Source organism: Accipiter gentilis, chromosome 30 (assembly GCF_929443795.1).
Source record: "Accipiter gentilis chromosome 30, bAccGen1.1, whole genome shotgun sequence".
In the NCBI taxonomy this organism is placed as follows: Eukaryota; Metazoa; Chordata; class Aves; order Accipitriformes; family Accipitridae; genus Astur; species Astur gentilis.
The window spans coordinates 7,448,931-7,466,345 of NC_064909.1; positions in this window are offsets into that span (position 1 = coordinate 7,448,931).

Genomic DNA, 17,415 nt, shown 5'->3' on the forward strand with positions numbered 1-17,415 from the left:
AAACAAAATGCCTCCAAGCTCTTTTCCTCATCTTAAGTCTGCACTTTGACATTAGAGGAGTTTCCCACACTTGGACGCTTACTATGTACCCTCACCCAGCAAGGAGTGGATTTTGGTAGACACGGACTCTTGCTTCCATCATCTGAAGGCATGGCCTACAGAAAAGGAAGGCAGTTCCTGAAGATACAGCATTCACCTCTCAAAATCATGAGAGAGCAGCCCAGGAAAGCCCATGGTCCCAGCCTGCCCTTTCAGGTTGACAGCCTGAAAATACTAAGAAAAAACCCCTTTATTTACAGTTGCCTAAGGCATGCATCACAGACCAGACAAATGAAGAATGACGTTTATATACCTTAGTACTGAATCATTGGGCCTTGGTATTCACACTAACAGCATTTGTACAGCCATAGACAGCACAACCTGATACTGTATGGTGTCGTGCTACTGTAATTGCATAGTTTAAAGTCACTACTGCAAGCTGAGGGAGGTAGTGGGCACAGCTAGCTGTGGTCGGGTACCAAGTTGCAGGAATCGTTACATTTTACTTCGGTGTAATGTAGACAAAAGCTTGGATACAGTTTGTTTTCTGTGCTTTCTCAGTGCACGGAATGAGAAAAATTAAAGTTATGTAAACATCTTCATTTTTCTACATTAAATATAATGGGAAACTCTTGCTTCAACCACAACATTGTTGAGAAAAAAATTCAGATAAGAGCTTTCTCTTAACCTGGTAAATGAGCTGTATTCAGCTACAGACTGAGATTACTTGTGTTGTTCGAAAGAACCACATTTCTGTGGCAACTGAAATCAAAGTTGCAAAATAGATTGTTCCTTTTAGAGATACAGATTACCTGAGAACTTCATTTCACAACTTTTTTTGTTGTGCCATCCCAAGCAGCCCATCATTCTTCCTCATATTCCTAAAAAAAAAAAAAAAAAAAAAAGAAAAAAAAGAACAGAGTGCAAAGGATCATTTTAAAACATAGACCAGTTCCTTGGTCCAGGCTCACCAATAGCCCCCACTGTGAGCTAGATCATAGAATCATAGAATGGTCTGGGTTGGAAAGGACCTTAAATACTATCAAGTTCCAACTCCCCTGCCATAGGCAGGGACACCTTCCACTAGATCAGCAGTACTGAAGGAGATGGAGACAAGGCACTGAGAGCAGGGCTGCCCAAGGACCTTTTATGGTATTACCAATACAGTGTCTATTTACTTGCCCAGGCTGCACCCTATTTATTGGCTTTTTCACTTTAGCATCATCGGATGCACCTAAATCATGTATATTAAATACCCATTAAGCTGACTGGAGCTGTACAATTTTCTTATTGTATTTTAAAAAATGCATGATGAAATACTTTTTTTTTTCATTTGGGATAATAAAAAAAGTTTCACTTTATAGGCAATTTAAAGCTTCTTTCTCATGTGTAGAATTGGTTGGACAAAGGGAATGGGAATCTGCTAGCAGAGAATTTTATTCCTGAATTTTCATTTTTTATTCCCTATAGCTTTTCAGAGACCAAAAGTTGTGTTCAGCCAGTGCCAGAACTCTGGCTGTTCACATGAGTTCAGAGGTTTTAGGACAAATCCTCAAGGATTCTTGCATCAGACACAAAAACTCCTCAGCACCGATGTTCTTTTTCCACTATTGCAGAGCCAAGATGAAAGTTTCAAAAAGCTCCAACAACCTTATCACACCAGAAGGCAGCAGAATGGTGGAACTTCCCTTGCAACTGTCATGCAGCATCCTGTTTTGTATCCAGAAAACTTAATTTCAAAGGTTCCAGCCCAGCATCTTTTCAAAGTAATAAAAGCCTGAATCAAAAAAAACCCCAAAAACTAAAAACACAAACAAAAAACCTCCCCACCCCAAAAGCCCAAACAAACCGAAACCAACCCACAAAAAAAACCCCAAACCACCACCACCACCACCCAAAAAAACCAAAACCCCAAGAACTTGCTCATAAAAGACACCAGTACTGAAGACAAATCTTTTCCTAAATTACTTGCTTAAGGATTAAACTGACAGTTCAGAGGTCTGAAGTAAAATATATTGATAGAGGTGTGTTTAAGAATGGAATACTTTGGGATCTTACAGGTAGAAACGTCTTATTGAAATCAACAAAAGCATTGGAAAAGAGAGTTGCTTGAACCTTAATAAAAGGTGCTTGGCTCCTTGTAGAGCTTTCATAAAGACTCACCCTCATGCTGATGCAACAGAAAGTTAAAAGCATTTAGACTTTCCCATCCTTGGGCCATACACAGGACCTGCCTAACTCAAAGCGGCTGAGCCTGGAGTTTCTTTTTGGCATGGGTAACCTGGAAGCACAGGAAACATTCAGCAGTCCAAGTTTATGGGTTCACACCAAGGGAACGTGGCTCCCTAGCTAGTAAAACTTTGCTACAATGAATAAACAGGCTGCATGCACATAACCCATGCAAAGAGTTAAAAAAATATTACAATGGACTTTACAAATTATCATTTCTTATCAGCCTGCTCCTACTTACAATGAAAGTAATTCACTGCCACAGAGGACTTCAGTAGTTCACAGACTTGTCCTGTGGCTCAAAAATAATATGTAGTCTGTACAAAGTCACTTTCATCTAGTGTGAACAAACATGCCAGCTAATACAGCTGCACATCGATCAGACTGGCTTACAGGCAACTAAAAGTACATGGGTTTTTTTTGGTTTTTTTTTTTTTTTTTTTTACTAATGCAAAGACACACCATAGCTTGCAAAACCTCATTAATGAATTTGTAGCAGAAACAGAATTCATATTGCTGTCACTTAATCAGTCACCAAAGAAAAACATTTTTTCCATTTCAACACTCATGATTACATTTATCAAAACCTCAGATAACTTCCATTTTGTAACAGACATTATATAAGGGGGGTTTTTTGTTTAATTTACAGGAATATGAAATTCAATGTTTATTATAATAAGCAATAGAAAATTTTAGCTGCCTCTACTGAAACAGAAGCTAGGTGCAATCTGTAATAGATGCTTCCGTATCAACTTCCTTATAAATCAGAAAAAAAAAATCCCAACCCTCCCACAAGAGAAATCATCTTCTCTTGGCACCAGAAATAACATTGGCTTTTTTTATTGACTCTGTGAGTCAGATCTCTCAAGAGACTCTTAGCTAAATATGTCACTATTTTCATTAAATATGATTTAAACAATAAAGTTAATTGCTGAATTATCAGTAGTCTGCATATTTAGACATTCAATCCAAATCTTCAAAGTTGTAAGAATACCCCTAAAGCAATCTGCAGAGAAAAATGGTACTTGTGGCTGGCAACAAGTTATTATTTGAGTGGGTAGTGAAAAAGAGATACTTGGTAATGGTTTTTCAATAACTATCATACCATTACATAGATAGATGCTATAGCCTACCATATGGCGCTGCTTTGGTACTATATATAATTTCATTTCCCATAAATCATACAACTGAATTAAGGACTTTTTTTGTGCAAAATCAAGTCAGATCTGGACCTGTATGTACTTATCTTCTTGCTCTGACTGAATTTGCTTTAATGAAAACCATCCTATGGCAATGGAAATAATACTACAGGTTTGATGGAGAGAGGGAGGGAGGGATGGTAAAGTAGGGTTTATTATTAATCTACTACTAAAGACTAGATATGCAAAACGTGTTTCTTCCACTCCACAGGTATAATGCTCACAGGTTTTTATAATAAGCTCAGTAACAGAGTAAAGATCTTATTTTCTAATCAGATTTTTAAAATAAAAGTTGCCCATCTAGAGCTTTTGTTATAGCTACCAATTTATTTTGCAGTTCACATCCTAATGGAGAAAAAGCCTACAGCTCTAGGATTCAGTTTTGTACCCCGTTCTGTTTGCCAGTTTTAGAGAAGACTTCAGTTCATATCTTGTTTCCGTTAAAGTCAATGAGAGTTTTGTGGTTGTCTCCAGTAGGGCTAAGGTGAGACCATTATATACCTCTGTTATCTTTGACATAAGCAAGGTTGCAAATCAGAGCAGTTGGAAGCACACTGGAGCCTTGCATACATCTGCAGCACTCCTAAATGAAGCCATTTTGCGCTTCAACACAATAATACTAGATAGATATTAAAGATATCACACTGGATTTACTCTTTATCTTTCCCTTTCTCTCAACTGATCTATTTTTTGTGCTAAACACCTGCTAAAAAGCTGTCAAAGGTGCTTAATGACACATATTTAAGTAAAGTACAGTACATTCATCTGAGCAGAATTAATTTAAGTCAAGGACTCAGCATCTGTTCAGTTCAGTTTTTCTGGGGATTGAATGATTATGGGCAAGCAACACCGAAGCACAACTTATTGATCAAATGTACCCTCAGTCCCTCAGTGCCTTACTGTGTCTCTAAATACTGCATTGTGTTTCCATTACAGACACGTTCGACCTGAACTTCTCAGGTACTGTTTTTACCTTTAGTTTTGAAAATCAGAACAATTTATTTCTGCAGGTAGCAAGTCTCCAGGTCAGTGCAGTGCGAAGAGGATAATTTATTATTCTTTCGGTAGGAGGAGCTTCACTTCTGGAATGGCTGGATGAATTTCAGGGACACATTTATCAGTGGTATAATACACATGCCTTCCTCTTAAATCAGGGAAATCGTGCCTGCTTACACACAGTGAATTTAACTTTGTGCTTAAGTGACCTTTTTTCCTAACAACAGGCAATATCACAGAGGAGGCCAGTTTGCCTGCCTGATTAACAGGCTTCTGACTAAATGACTTGCATCCAAAAATCAATCTGGGTACTGTCGAGGAAGAACAGCAGCACTCCGCAGAACGGTAGTAATACTGTTATTTTGGAAAGTATTGGCAGTTGGCTTTTAAGTGAGTCTTTTACCTAGAGACAATCACATACCTAGCTACAGTCAGTGAATTGCATAAAGTATTTTCTCCAGATGAGGGGAAAGAACAAGTAACGTACCTTTAGGTAGCCAGATTACTGCAGGTAGTTAGAGTTAACCACACCAGGCAATAGGTGATGATACAAGAAATATTGTAAGAATGAGAGGATCACTAGTTGCAAAGCTGGCATGGTTTTTTTTGTTGTTTGGATTTTTTTGTTTTAAATCAGCTTTGTGTTATGCCTGGCAAGAAGAAATAAAAAGTTTAAAAACCCTCTTCCCCACAGCACACAAAGTACTGATGGAGAACACTCATGCACTTGGAATACCCTGAGTATTCCCCCTGTATGCAAGGGAAGAGGAGATTTTACATATTTCCTAAACAGGACTACAGCAAGGAGCCTAACATTGGATGTCATACGAACTAATATGTCCTGCAAGTTCTTTAATAATGGCTGTTTCTGCCAAAATAGACACAACAATAGGCAAATCTGTGCCAAATTCAGCTGTTTGTACCAAGTAGGCAGAAACAAAAAACCTGAACATGCTACCTGCCTCTGAAACATCCTTATTCAGTAAAAATCTCCCCACTATTGGAATTAAGTCTCTCTTCTTTGTAGGGAAGGCAGATGCCAATTCGACTTGATGGGTCTGTCATGTCCATGCTCAGTCTGTCAAGTTTTACTCTTTTCCCTGGCAGATTGAAGATTTTTGGCTCTACAGTCTTCAGGCCCATTTCTCAGATGAGCCTCTCGCTATTCTTCAATCTCTGCAACTAGACCCTTTCACAGTCTGGGTCTTGTTACACCTAAGGATGGAAACCTGTAAAATCGGGATACCTGAGATTAACAGTCTGCAAGTATCCAAGTTTTAACATTCTACAATATTGTCTAGAATACCAAGGAATAGTTTATGTGCTTACAAACAAGTTGTTCTCATCATTCGTATTTCAATATAAACAAAAAAGCAGGGCGCATCAGAACTCTTCTCCTTACGAAGCTCCACTGGGAGGCAAGAGTACAACACATAACTAAGACTAACAAACACACAGACACAAACCTGAATGTTGCCAATCCCCTGTCTTCCTGAAAATTATCCAACCAACTGCTCTGAACGAGGGAATTGGCAATGAAGAGAACTGCTAGTGGAAAACACAAATTCTTGCTCTTCAGGAAGAATGTGACCAAAGAAATGCCTTTTACAGTATGCTCTTTGAAATAACCTAGATTCCTTGAACCAATGGTTCTGCCATACAAATCTGAAAATATTTCAGGGTCCATCCTGTGAGTTCTGCTTTGGGACAGAACTCAAAAATTCCTAAAAAAAGAGACACACATGATAGAAAGAAGGAAGGAATCTTGGGCTCACATGCATACAGTGTGCTTGTTTTCCTATTCTCTTAAACACAAGAATAAGCTATACTGGAATAATCCCCTTTTATACTGTTACAGCTCTTTACCTTTAGGAATCTGTAAGTTTTTAAACTAATGCATATCAACAGCAATTTTTTTTTAAAAAAGAACATAAACAAACAACAAAACAACAAAAAAAACCCCAAACCACCAAACAAACCACAACCAAAAAAACCCCAAATTACACAGCAAGTTATCCAAGACTATTTTCACTGAAGCCAGTTCCTGAATCTCACCAGCATAACAACCGGCAGCCAGGTCAAAGTACAAAAACATCTGTGTACGTGAAATGCCCAGAAGACATTAGAGAGAAAATAAACACAGCTCATGCCGCTAAATCACATATACACTGAGACAGAAGAGGCCCGCTCATGCATGTTTCCCAGATCTGCTTCCAGAAGTTCTGGTCTTCTTCCCAAGCGAAGACTCATATCCCTCCGAGGACTGGCTGGATCTGTGAGTAAGCGGTGGTCAACATCCAGCCCCTTCAGTGTAGGGCTCAGTTCTAACAGGTGCCGAATGCCATCTGCTTTCATGAACATCAACTGGAAGGTACCTAATGTACAATACAGGTAGAAGGCCCTCCAACTTTGCAGTGCTGGAGAGTACCGTGTAAGTTCTTGTAATAATTATTCATAACATCAGTTCCTTACAGACTTCTCCATGAAAGCAGGAGTCGAAAATAGGACACCGTGACAGGGAGGGGGAAATTGCAATAAAAATATCCTAGCCATAGTGACTGTCAAGCCTTTCAGAATATGACATTTTTAATGAATATTTTAAGAAGATTTCATGTTTTGATTGGGTTCGTCTTTGGTAGTTGCCCAGCATTTTGGGATGAGGAAGGTTATTTACGATCGTTTGATGAATATTTTCTTCTGAACATGAGTCATTGTGTGTTTGGCTATCAACCTTTTCTGTTTAGAAAAGAAAATAACAAGTTATTGAACATAGCGTAGTGATCTGTTGTGATGGGAGAAGCAGGAGGAGAAGGTGTTTGGGCAGGGCCGTAGTGTTGCCTTCTATAGGGTGGCACCTGGACTCCACAGAGTTTACACTACTTAATCTGACATTTTACCGTAGCTCTTTAGCAAGCTTAATACAATCCATAAAGCATAGAATATGTTAAGTTTATGTTAGTTCTATCTTTAATACTTGAGGAAGTGCACTGCTTAAGATCAATCATGACTTAAGGGTGACCAATCATTTTTAAAGGCCTTTTACAGTTTTCCTCATACATCAAAATGTAAAAATGAAAGTATCAACTTGTAGATTAAGCCTCCTCCCCCCCCCCCCCCTCCTTTTTTTCTTTTATGGACAAACTGTGCTGCCTAGCAGCTTTCTTATTCACCTACAGATTTCTATGATGGAAATACCGCAAGGACTGAAAGCAATATTTGCTGCTGTATTAGTCCTTAACAAATGCAAATACATTTCTGAATGCAAGTGCACAGTTCAAGAACTTCATTGTTCAGGGATGAGCTGTTCCCTACAAACACTGGGAAACCCCATTACACTTTCATCAAAATTATTTCCCCACCAAAGAGGACAAAAGTAACTACAGTTCTTCATGATCTGTCTGGAATGGCGTATTAAATCATCGTATTCACTTTCTGTTGGAGTCTGCCATTCTGAACAGCAAAAGGTAATGCTGCTATTTCAGACATACCAGTCTTGCAATTCCCTCTGAGTACAAAACTCTGAGGCACAGAGAATCCATCATGTCACCATTCATAACTCTAAAATTTTCTCCATCACTATTTCCATTACCAGCCTTTGTTCCAAGGTTTATAACTTGGCAGTAAAAGTTCATGCTAGGCTGAAATTCGTCCTGTGAGGTTTAAGGAACCCAAGAGCTATTTCCTTTTTTACTATGGAATTACTTCTCTGGTTGTAGGAGAGAGAGAGGATTGCTTTTACATCAACAAAATAGGCAAAGAATCTAATGCTCGCAAACAGTTGTACCAAGCAATTTGCCTATGAGAAATAATTTTTCTGTTACTCAGAATATCTGTCTCTTGAGCCACTTGACCTAAATGGTCACAATTTCTGCAATGCAAATTCCTTTCAATGGAATTTATCATCTAAAATTCCTTAAATATAGTGAATACTGGAATACTAGACAATCATTATTAGCGATGAAAATGTATTATTTGATTTGCCTACAAAGACCCAGAAATACTGAGCCATAATTAACTCTCAGTCACACCAACGTAAATTCAGAATAACTCTATTGATACCGTTGAGCCAATCCAGAGGAATCACAGTCTTGGGGAAGGCAAGAGAACTTGGTTACCTGATTACAAAATTCAGCAATAGATAGAATCTTTAAGGCCTAACCCCACGAAAGGAAAGCTGCGCATCTATCTGCTCTGCTCCCACTACGGGATGGGAAACTGCACACTTCAGGTTGGTAACTGGTCTGCCAGAGCTCCCCAGCACACCGGGAGGAGGAATACTGGTAAACCTCAACAGGCTCACTCCCACAAACCTGCCGAGAACTGTGGGGTTAGGACTCACCGTTCCAGAAGCTTGTCTTTCTCATGGCTTTCAAGGACTTCCTCTTGGGGGATAACAGAAGTGTATGAGACCGTAAAAATCAGCTGTCGGAGTAGACAATCCAACTACATATTTGGCAGTGACCGAGTATTTTTCATGTTCTGTGAAGTCACTGAAACGTTGAACTTGAGAGATGAGGAGATTGTAAGGAATACTTTCCAGAAAATCTCTGCAAATAATAAGAGAGAGCACCAGGCTCTGGCACATCCCTAATTTCTGCTGGGACCCATGCCATGGCAACTGTACGCATCTTTGAATGGGTGACCACGGCCCAGGCTGAGCGGGGAACTCCTCACCATCCTCTTTGTGAAAAGAGGCACAAGATGCTTGGGGCTAAGAAGAGAGAAAGAGAGAGGATGAATGTATGGCTTGCTGAGTAGGACACTCAAAAGTAGGGCTCCCGGTATGGCTCCTGGAAAACAAAATCACAGGATTTCAAGCCTATGTTTTAATCAGTATTTGGGGTTTAGGGGGTTTATTTGGAGGGCTCTTTTGTTTTGGGGGTTTTGGGGGTGGGGTGGGGGGGCGGTTGGTGGTTTTTTTAAAGCTTATTTTCCCCATTCTTCTCTTTTGAAGAAAAATAATTTTTAACATGTGAATTACAAAAACTATTAGGTAGACGACACAGAAAACCAGTGATATAAATTGGTGAATTAAAGATATAACTGTAGGAGAAAAGAAACCAAACAAACAAGGCACTGCAAACATGAGATGTCTGTTCCCAGTTTGAAAGCTGTTTGGCAGCACAAATGTTTAAACAGATGAAATTTCTAAAAAGGAGAGAAGAGAGAGAGTCACATTTAAACCTGCTGAGGGAAAAATGTCTTGATGATCTGATAACAATACTCTTCAGAAAATTAAGGCAGCAACATGATCCTAATGTAATGTTTTGTGGTCTTCAGCATAAGACTACAACACCAAATAAAGATAAATAAATAAATAAATAATAAAAAGTCCAAACCCCCAAACAGAAGGAAGCTCCTCCAGCTGAATGCTGCAGTCTATGGGCAGAAATTTTCTGCTAAGGGTAGGAGCCTTCAGAACAAGCTTCTGTGATTGAGAACCAGGGAAATACCGTACTCATTCAAGTGCAACACAACACAGTGTGTCTCATGAAATGATATTAAGCTTTTCTAAAAAGACATGTACAAATTTCTTCTTGCTATGATTTCAAGGTTACTGATGTCTCCCACCTTGTTTGTGCAATAGTTAAAAAAAAAAAAAAAAAAAAAAAAAAAAAAAAAAAACAAGAAAAAAAACCCACAAAACAAACTCCCATGGATCAAAAGAAAACATTATTTAGAATCTGAAATGAGCGATCTCTTTTATTCTGGCTCTTGCAGTTGAAAGGCACATCTGTAAACCTACCTGGGCAGTTTAACATGCAAAATTTTACCCAGTCATACCCAGTCAAAAATTTAACAAAGATATTTATCAGAATAAATTTGCATAGCTCTGCAGACAGCACTAATAATTTGTTTCTTAGCTATCATTTCCAGGAAAGATCTGGTTTGTCATCAATATTGTGACATTCTGGTTTTCTGCTATATCCAGGCTAGAGTCAGTCCTAACTTGATGGCAAAGTTGTGTCAAGTCACTCCAGCCTCAGCAGTTCGGTTCCACAGTTTATCACAATGGGAAGCAGGGAAATTAGGGGATGTCTAAATGGCTAATGTCACTTGATTAGCTTTACATCCTGCAGGTACATCAGCAGCTGAGTCAGAGAGGTAATGGCCATTACAGCAATGCCGGTGGCCCACTTGCCCTTTGATTTCAGCACAACGCAGCAGTTTCTGAGCACTGCAAAGTCCACCAGCTGCACTTCCTAACGCGCCCAGTGATGGCAAAGGAATGCATCTTTTTCAACTGCAATTTCATTATGGATTTGGCACACATTATAGAGGGATACCACTAGCAAACCGCTCCTGCCCTGATTCCTGCTCCTCCCTCCCCAAGGGGAGTGTGGGGAGTTCACCTTCCCCTCCTGTAATTAGCAAGAAAAGAACAATTAGTGAACATATTGCAGCTTTCCAAGAAGTGACTCAGGAACTGTGACTTCAGTGACACTTGACTTAAAAGGGGGGCAGGTCTGCACATAGGTAGGATCTGCAGTTGCTAGCATAGAGACATAAGTGTGTTGAAACAGGCAAAAGTATGTATTAAAAAGAAAAATCATGAAATCAGTACTTGCAGAAAATCAAGCTACAGTAATTTATACCAGAGAACAACACAGCATAAAAACTGTACACAAATGTATATTTTTACAGTGTGAAAGAAATAAAACAACTGCAGGAGAACATATTTTTAATATCAAGAACCAGATTCTCAGATATTTTGCTAAGACGTGATCAATCCACCAGATCGTTGTGGTGGATCGTTGTTGCAAGCATTTGTACCTGATCCAGACCATCACTGGTTACATCTTGAAGTCATAGTTGAAAAATATCATCACAAGGAATATTATACCTTCGTAAAATGAAGGCAGAGGAAGACAGACTCATTCTGGCTATGAGACGTTTCTAGCTATGTAGTGGAGACAACGGTGTGGTCACTTTAACTTCCAATTCCGGCACATAATCCAGCCTCTTGTGTGATTTGGGAAGGAATCACTTGATGTAAGGGGTGAGAAGTTACCACTCCTCCTGGAAGCAGGTACCAACTTATGCCAGTGGTACAGCAGTGAGCTTGGGAAACATCTATGTAATTTGCTTAAATGTGGGCACCTGGGCAGACCTGTATACAATTGCTTACATGCAACCCCGTTTAATATCACCTTTTTGCTAGAAGCCAGAGTCCTCTCCAATAAGTTACAGAAAGTACTGAGAGATCTTTCGCTTAGTCCTGCACAGCCACGAAGAGCAAGCTACCGTTTAACATCCTACACAGTAAACTCAGGCTGGAGCGGCTTGACTGGCTTCCCTGTAATGGTAACGGAGCTATGCTCCAGTTGTTCCTGAAGCTCCGATAACGCAAAGGTTTTAACGCAGAGGTTTTAACACCTCGTTGCACTGCAGAACCAGGTCTGCCTACGTCCTACGGAAGGATACAAGCACGCAGCGCTGGAGAGTGCTGCGAGAGGCTTGGGAAAAGAGGATTTTTACAGAGAGGTCTGATCTCATTTTCACCAAGAATGAAAGGGTTTCTTTGGGAACAGAACACAAGACACTATGGGTTTATTTATGTTAACTGGATGAGTATTTGACTTCAGATTTAATATTTTAAGAACCTGAGCACCATCTTTAAGTTTTAAATAGTCATGCAAAATTTTATCTAAGTTAGCAAGCTCGATCATTCTTATAAACCAGTATAGTCAACAGGAAGAGTTTCTGGGACTTCTGGAAGAACATGTGGGATTAGATGAAAAAGATGAACAGTTCTTTTTAGAAATAAAAATCTGCATGTAAGGGGTCAAAGGGACTGAATTTTGTATGCTCGAGTGTTATACAAGACCTGATTCTGCACCATTTATTGTCGTTTAGTACAATCGAGTGGTCAGGAGTTAACAATGCAGCATTTGAGAAGAGCAGTATTTAAAAAGGAAATATTTCCTCTATTCATCAGGAAACAAGTGAAAGGGTTTTTTAAAAAATGCCTTATTTAACTTAATTTCTTCCGAAGTGTGAAGCTTAGAGCAGTGTAATAGCAAGACAGAGCTTCTAACTCTCCTTTCTTTCCCCGGAGAGCTTAGATACCTAAAATGGAAAAGTATACTATTTCTCATTAAGGAATAGAAGAAATGAATCAATATTTCCAGAAACTTCTCTTTAGAATATTTTTTCCACAAATCCTCTAAAACCCCTACTTGCAGGACACTGACTCACTGTGGTTAAGTCTCACCTAATTAGACCTCCAGGCTTACCACCTCCTCTAAATGAGCAGGCAGAGCGATGTGTGCTGCTTTCAGTAGCTCTGCGGAAGTCCCCAGCAACGGAATTTCAGAGTCCCAGCTGTCAGAATTCCCTTCCCAAAGACCACGGGTGACTCACGAGGGCACCTGACCCAAGTCCCAGCCAACACAACTTCCAAGTTTCCAGTCCTGTTCTTCAACGAGGCATGACAGATGCCTAGGGTTCAATTCAGTTGCCTAAACACAGGCATGAAGCGTCCCCTGTACGGCATCCAGGACACCCACGGGGGCTGGTGGACAGGACACAGAAGGCTTATGCACGACTGGAGCAGCAGGTGGGGAACAGCGAAAATGGAGGGCATCTCAAGCGGCACTAACGCATGTATGTTTAGGCAAGTCAGCTGAGCTCATAGCTTTTGCTGAGGATGCAAGCAGAAAAAAACACCCACAAACCAAACCAACCCCTACAAAAATGCACAACAGTAACTCTTTATGTTAGCTAATGCAAAAAAAAAAAAAAAAAGTAAGATTGTCACAAAATAGTGTTTATATGCATTTGTCTGGCCTGGCTTTCTTCCTCTTTTGAGAGCATACTTTGGATTCACCCCCACACAGCTTCTCCAAATCCCAGTATTTCCCTCCATCTTTGCAGATAGTTTCCCCTCCCCTCGGTAGGCATTTAGAAAAGGACCTCACTGGTGTGAAAGCACGTTCCTGTCTTGTACGCTCCTGTGAGAATACATTCATGCCTTTGAATTCCCCATTAGCAAGTCTCCTAATCACCTTCCTCAGGCAAGCAATGTCCTTCTCTCTGTACTTTGCCTGCCTGGAGTTCAGATGTAAAAAACTGGTTTACGCCAGCTAGTACCCATCTCTGTCCAAGAGGGCTTCATTTCATTCAATGATCATTGAAATTTAATAGCTTTCAGTAATTAGCCCAGCAACAGGTACAAGAAGTTTTGCTGGGATTTTCTCAATATGGAGATGAAGGATAACAGAGAAGGCAGTTGTTGTCTCTCACATTAAAAAACCTCGCAGTCTGACCTATAAATACATCAAGTCTCTAGTATCAAATCTTAATTCTTCACAGCCAAATTTCCCAAAGTGTTAACATGTTTCATGAAATAAGTTAGTCTAATTATAAATGTCAACTACAGATTGTATTCTGTGCACATGTATATACATGTGAATACCCAGCTCCCTACTAAATGTCATTCATCCACTTTTAGAAACATTCATATTCAAAATTATTCAGATTTTTATAAGTGCCTCAGTGACAAGGGAACTTGTACTCTTATGTCAGGTGCCACTGACAATCCACACCGCATCTGTCATTAGACTGTTTGTTTGGCAATTATATGTGGTAATAGGCTCATCTCCTGAAAGGTTTTCTACGTAGCCCCCAAATCACACTGAAGTAGAGGGGCTTTGTTGCAGAGAAGTTTGAGTAAAGAAAAAACCATCTATTTGAAACCATTCTTCCTAAACTAAAGATAAATGCAAACCATAGTCCATATGTGCACGCAGAACTTTTTGAAGCATTTGTTCTAGTCTTTAGGTATTGTCTCTTCAGGTAATTAAGATAGATACGGCCAAATGCAGCATGTTTAATACCAAAAAGCATTGGGTTTTTTCCCCCCACAATTTTACGTGTTACATACTGTACTCCCTGGCCAGGAAGATCTTTTTGTTCCGTGTGTACAGGTCTATCATCATGGCAACCTGCTCCACAGCTAGAGTTCCTACATGTTGTGGGCATAAAACTAACCGAGATTCCTGAGAGAAGACAGCCCACCAAAAGCCAGTTTTGCTTGTGCTGAAGTCAACAGCACTCAGTAGCTACCTCAGCAGGAACAGAATCTCATCCCAAGTTACGAAAAATGCCTGCCATCAAAATATAGCACATACAAAACGCAAGTACAGAATCTCTTTTCTAGAGCTGCACTCAAAACACAAAGCAATGGTCTCAGCACGGGCCCAGAAAGATTTGGAAACTGGAGAAAATATTTCAAGTTCATTAAATATCCCGAGGATGCAATAGCATAGTGCAAGCCATGAAAACAAATGTTGACACAAAGAAAGCTATTTTTACATAACGACTATTAATTGCGAAGTTCCTCCTGGGCAGCAAAAGATAATAACTATAATACCAGGAAAAGGGCAATTGCCTTGATTCAACATCCCAGCACGTATCTCCAGATCATAAAAACCCAGCCCAAACCAAAACCAACCCAACCCCCCCAACCACCTGAACTCAACTACTTGAAAGAGATCTTCATTATATTTTAGATTATTAGCCAGCTCAGCGCTTCTAGAGATTCACTTTACGTTTCATACTTTACCATTTAACATATAGGTTGAATACTCTTTACTAATTTCTACGTTGACCTATTTAAATGGATTTATTGGCTCACCTGTTTTTTACTAATTAGGTACCATCTTTCAAATCAGGACAGCTGGAACTTCCAAGCACACTTTTTTTCCCCACAATAGCCTTTAGAAAGATCTTTTTCTTAATACGTTACTAAGTGTTTTGCTTACGGTCACAGAAAGTCTTAAGTGTTTTGTCTCTTTCATGCTCTCCATCCTATTTTTTCAAATTTCTTAAGACTTCCAGTCACAAAATTCAACACCAACAAAAAAACCATCACACTCGCTGAAGTTGCCTGGAAAATAAGACAGATATGTGACAACAACCACTGAACTGACACTTGTGAATTTTGAGTAGTTTCCATGAAACAATGTGAGTTACCCTGAATTTACTATAAACCACCTATTTCACAACTGCAATAGGGACACCAATCTCAAAATGCCAAAAATCAGACTATTTACTGGAAAGTCACAAACCTGGTGTGCAAAGGTGTTGTTTACAGCTATTGACACCAGCTTGCTCCTCAAGTGAATCTCCTCAAATCTCCTCAATTGAAAGTCAGTAATTATAACTAAAAAAACTAAACTTGAACCTGCCAGACTACAGAGGAAAACCTTGCTGTCGTCAGGTTAGCTTTGCCTACATTGAATGTCTGACAGTGTTATTCTGAAGGAGGAGATCATTGTACTCTATATTTAAAATAAACTGAAAACCAGAAATAGGCATCAAATCAACCTCCAAAGCTTCATCAAGCGATGCACTTTAAAGTCTTGGTCAACCCAGCACTTCACCCATTCTGCCATGCAGCTTCACAACACAGCACGTAAAGCTTTGTTCATCTTGAAATGATGTACACTCCAACCTATATTTCTGTACAGTTAGTAAATACATGTCTTCAGGCCACGTTATTTGTACTCTCCTCTCTTCCTCTGCCAGCTCCCTATGAGGAATGAAGGCGGATAAAACGTATGGGGCAGGAAGCAAAGCCAGAAGCACCTGGATAACTCATCATCACTATCAGACTTCTAGTCAGGTTTTGCTATTCTTTTTTTTTTTTAACAGATATTCTAGTAGTTGTTCCTGAAAGAATGAAATGCAGAAGCATACACATCAAAGAAAGGTGAAGAGGTTTAAAATAGCGTTTGTTGCTTATAAAATTATCAGGCGGCCAAGATACATTAACTGAACACAGCTGCTGGGAGGAAAAACCTTCCCAGCTGCGTGAAAACAGACACCGGCATAACTCAACAGAGATCAAAAATGACCTTACTGTGGAGCAACACGCTGGTGTGTATACTTTACTACATTTTGTAATTGGAGTTTGCGTGGGTTTCTCGTCAGCTCGGTAAATGAACAGAGAAAAATGACTAACCGTGACCTCTAGTGGAGACACCGTATAACAGCCATAGCAGGGCTTGCGGAATTCTCTTAGTGGTAACGGGGACATTTATTCGAATCTCTCTCGAAGTATTTTTTAGAAGATGAGAAACAGGGTTAAAAATAGAAGCGCTTAATCGCATTCTCCTTTAAACCAACAATTTTTAGGACACAGTTGGATGACTGTCCATTTGTTCTGATACATCTAATCGTGCCTTGCAAATCTCAGCTGAGAAAGTAACATGGCAGCAACAAGAATAACAACAAAAACCCCCAAACCCAAACCGTAAAGACAAGTACATAGATCTAGAGCGACAAAGAACGGGGGTGGTAAAACACTGGTTTAACCTGGATGCCTTTCCACAGAGACAGCGCTTGAGCGACAAATCTTTGGCATTGGTTCCGAAAGGATATACTCACCCGCCCTTTCCCCTGACAACTGGAGGCACATTCGCAACTGGAAGCGCCTCACTGAAAGGGAGGGCTGTTATCTTGGCTGATTTTACCCCACGATGCTCCAGATGTTAATAAGCCTAGAAAATACCTCAGCCTGGAGAACTGTCATATTCGGGTAAAAAAAACTAAATAAAAAATTAAAAAAAAATCGGTAGTGGAAATGAAGAACTCCCTGTCCAAAATGCAACTAGATGAAAACAGAGCTTTAGAGAGCAGACAGGGTCGTACCAGCTGCTGAGCGTTTTAATGTTGTAGACGGGCGTAGGCCACAAGAACGTGGGAAACTGCCGGGGTACAGACCCGAGACTGAGGTGGGCAGAAGCAGCGGCGAAGGCTCTACCTAAGGCGCCTGACCCTTCCTGCGGTCCACACACTATGCGGGGAGGAAAACCAGAAGTGTCTCCTCGTCCAGATGGGCACGGGGTGGGGGGTGTCTCTGAAAGGAAACCCCCGTTTCGCAGAACGCCTGGCCGCTGCAGCCAGCCGCTGCCCCACGCCGCCCGCCGCGCCCGGGGTCGGGGCC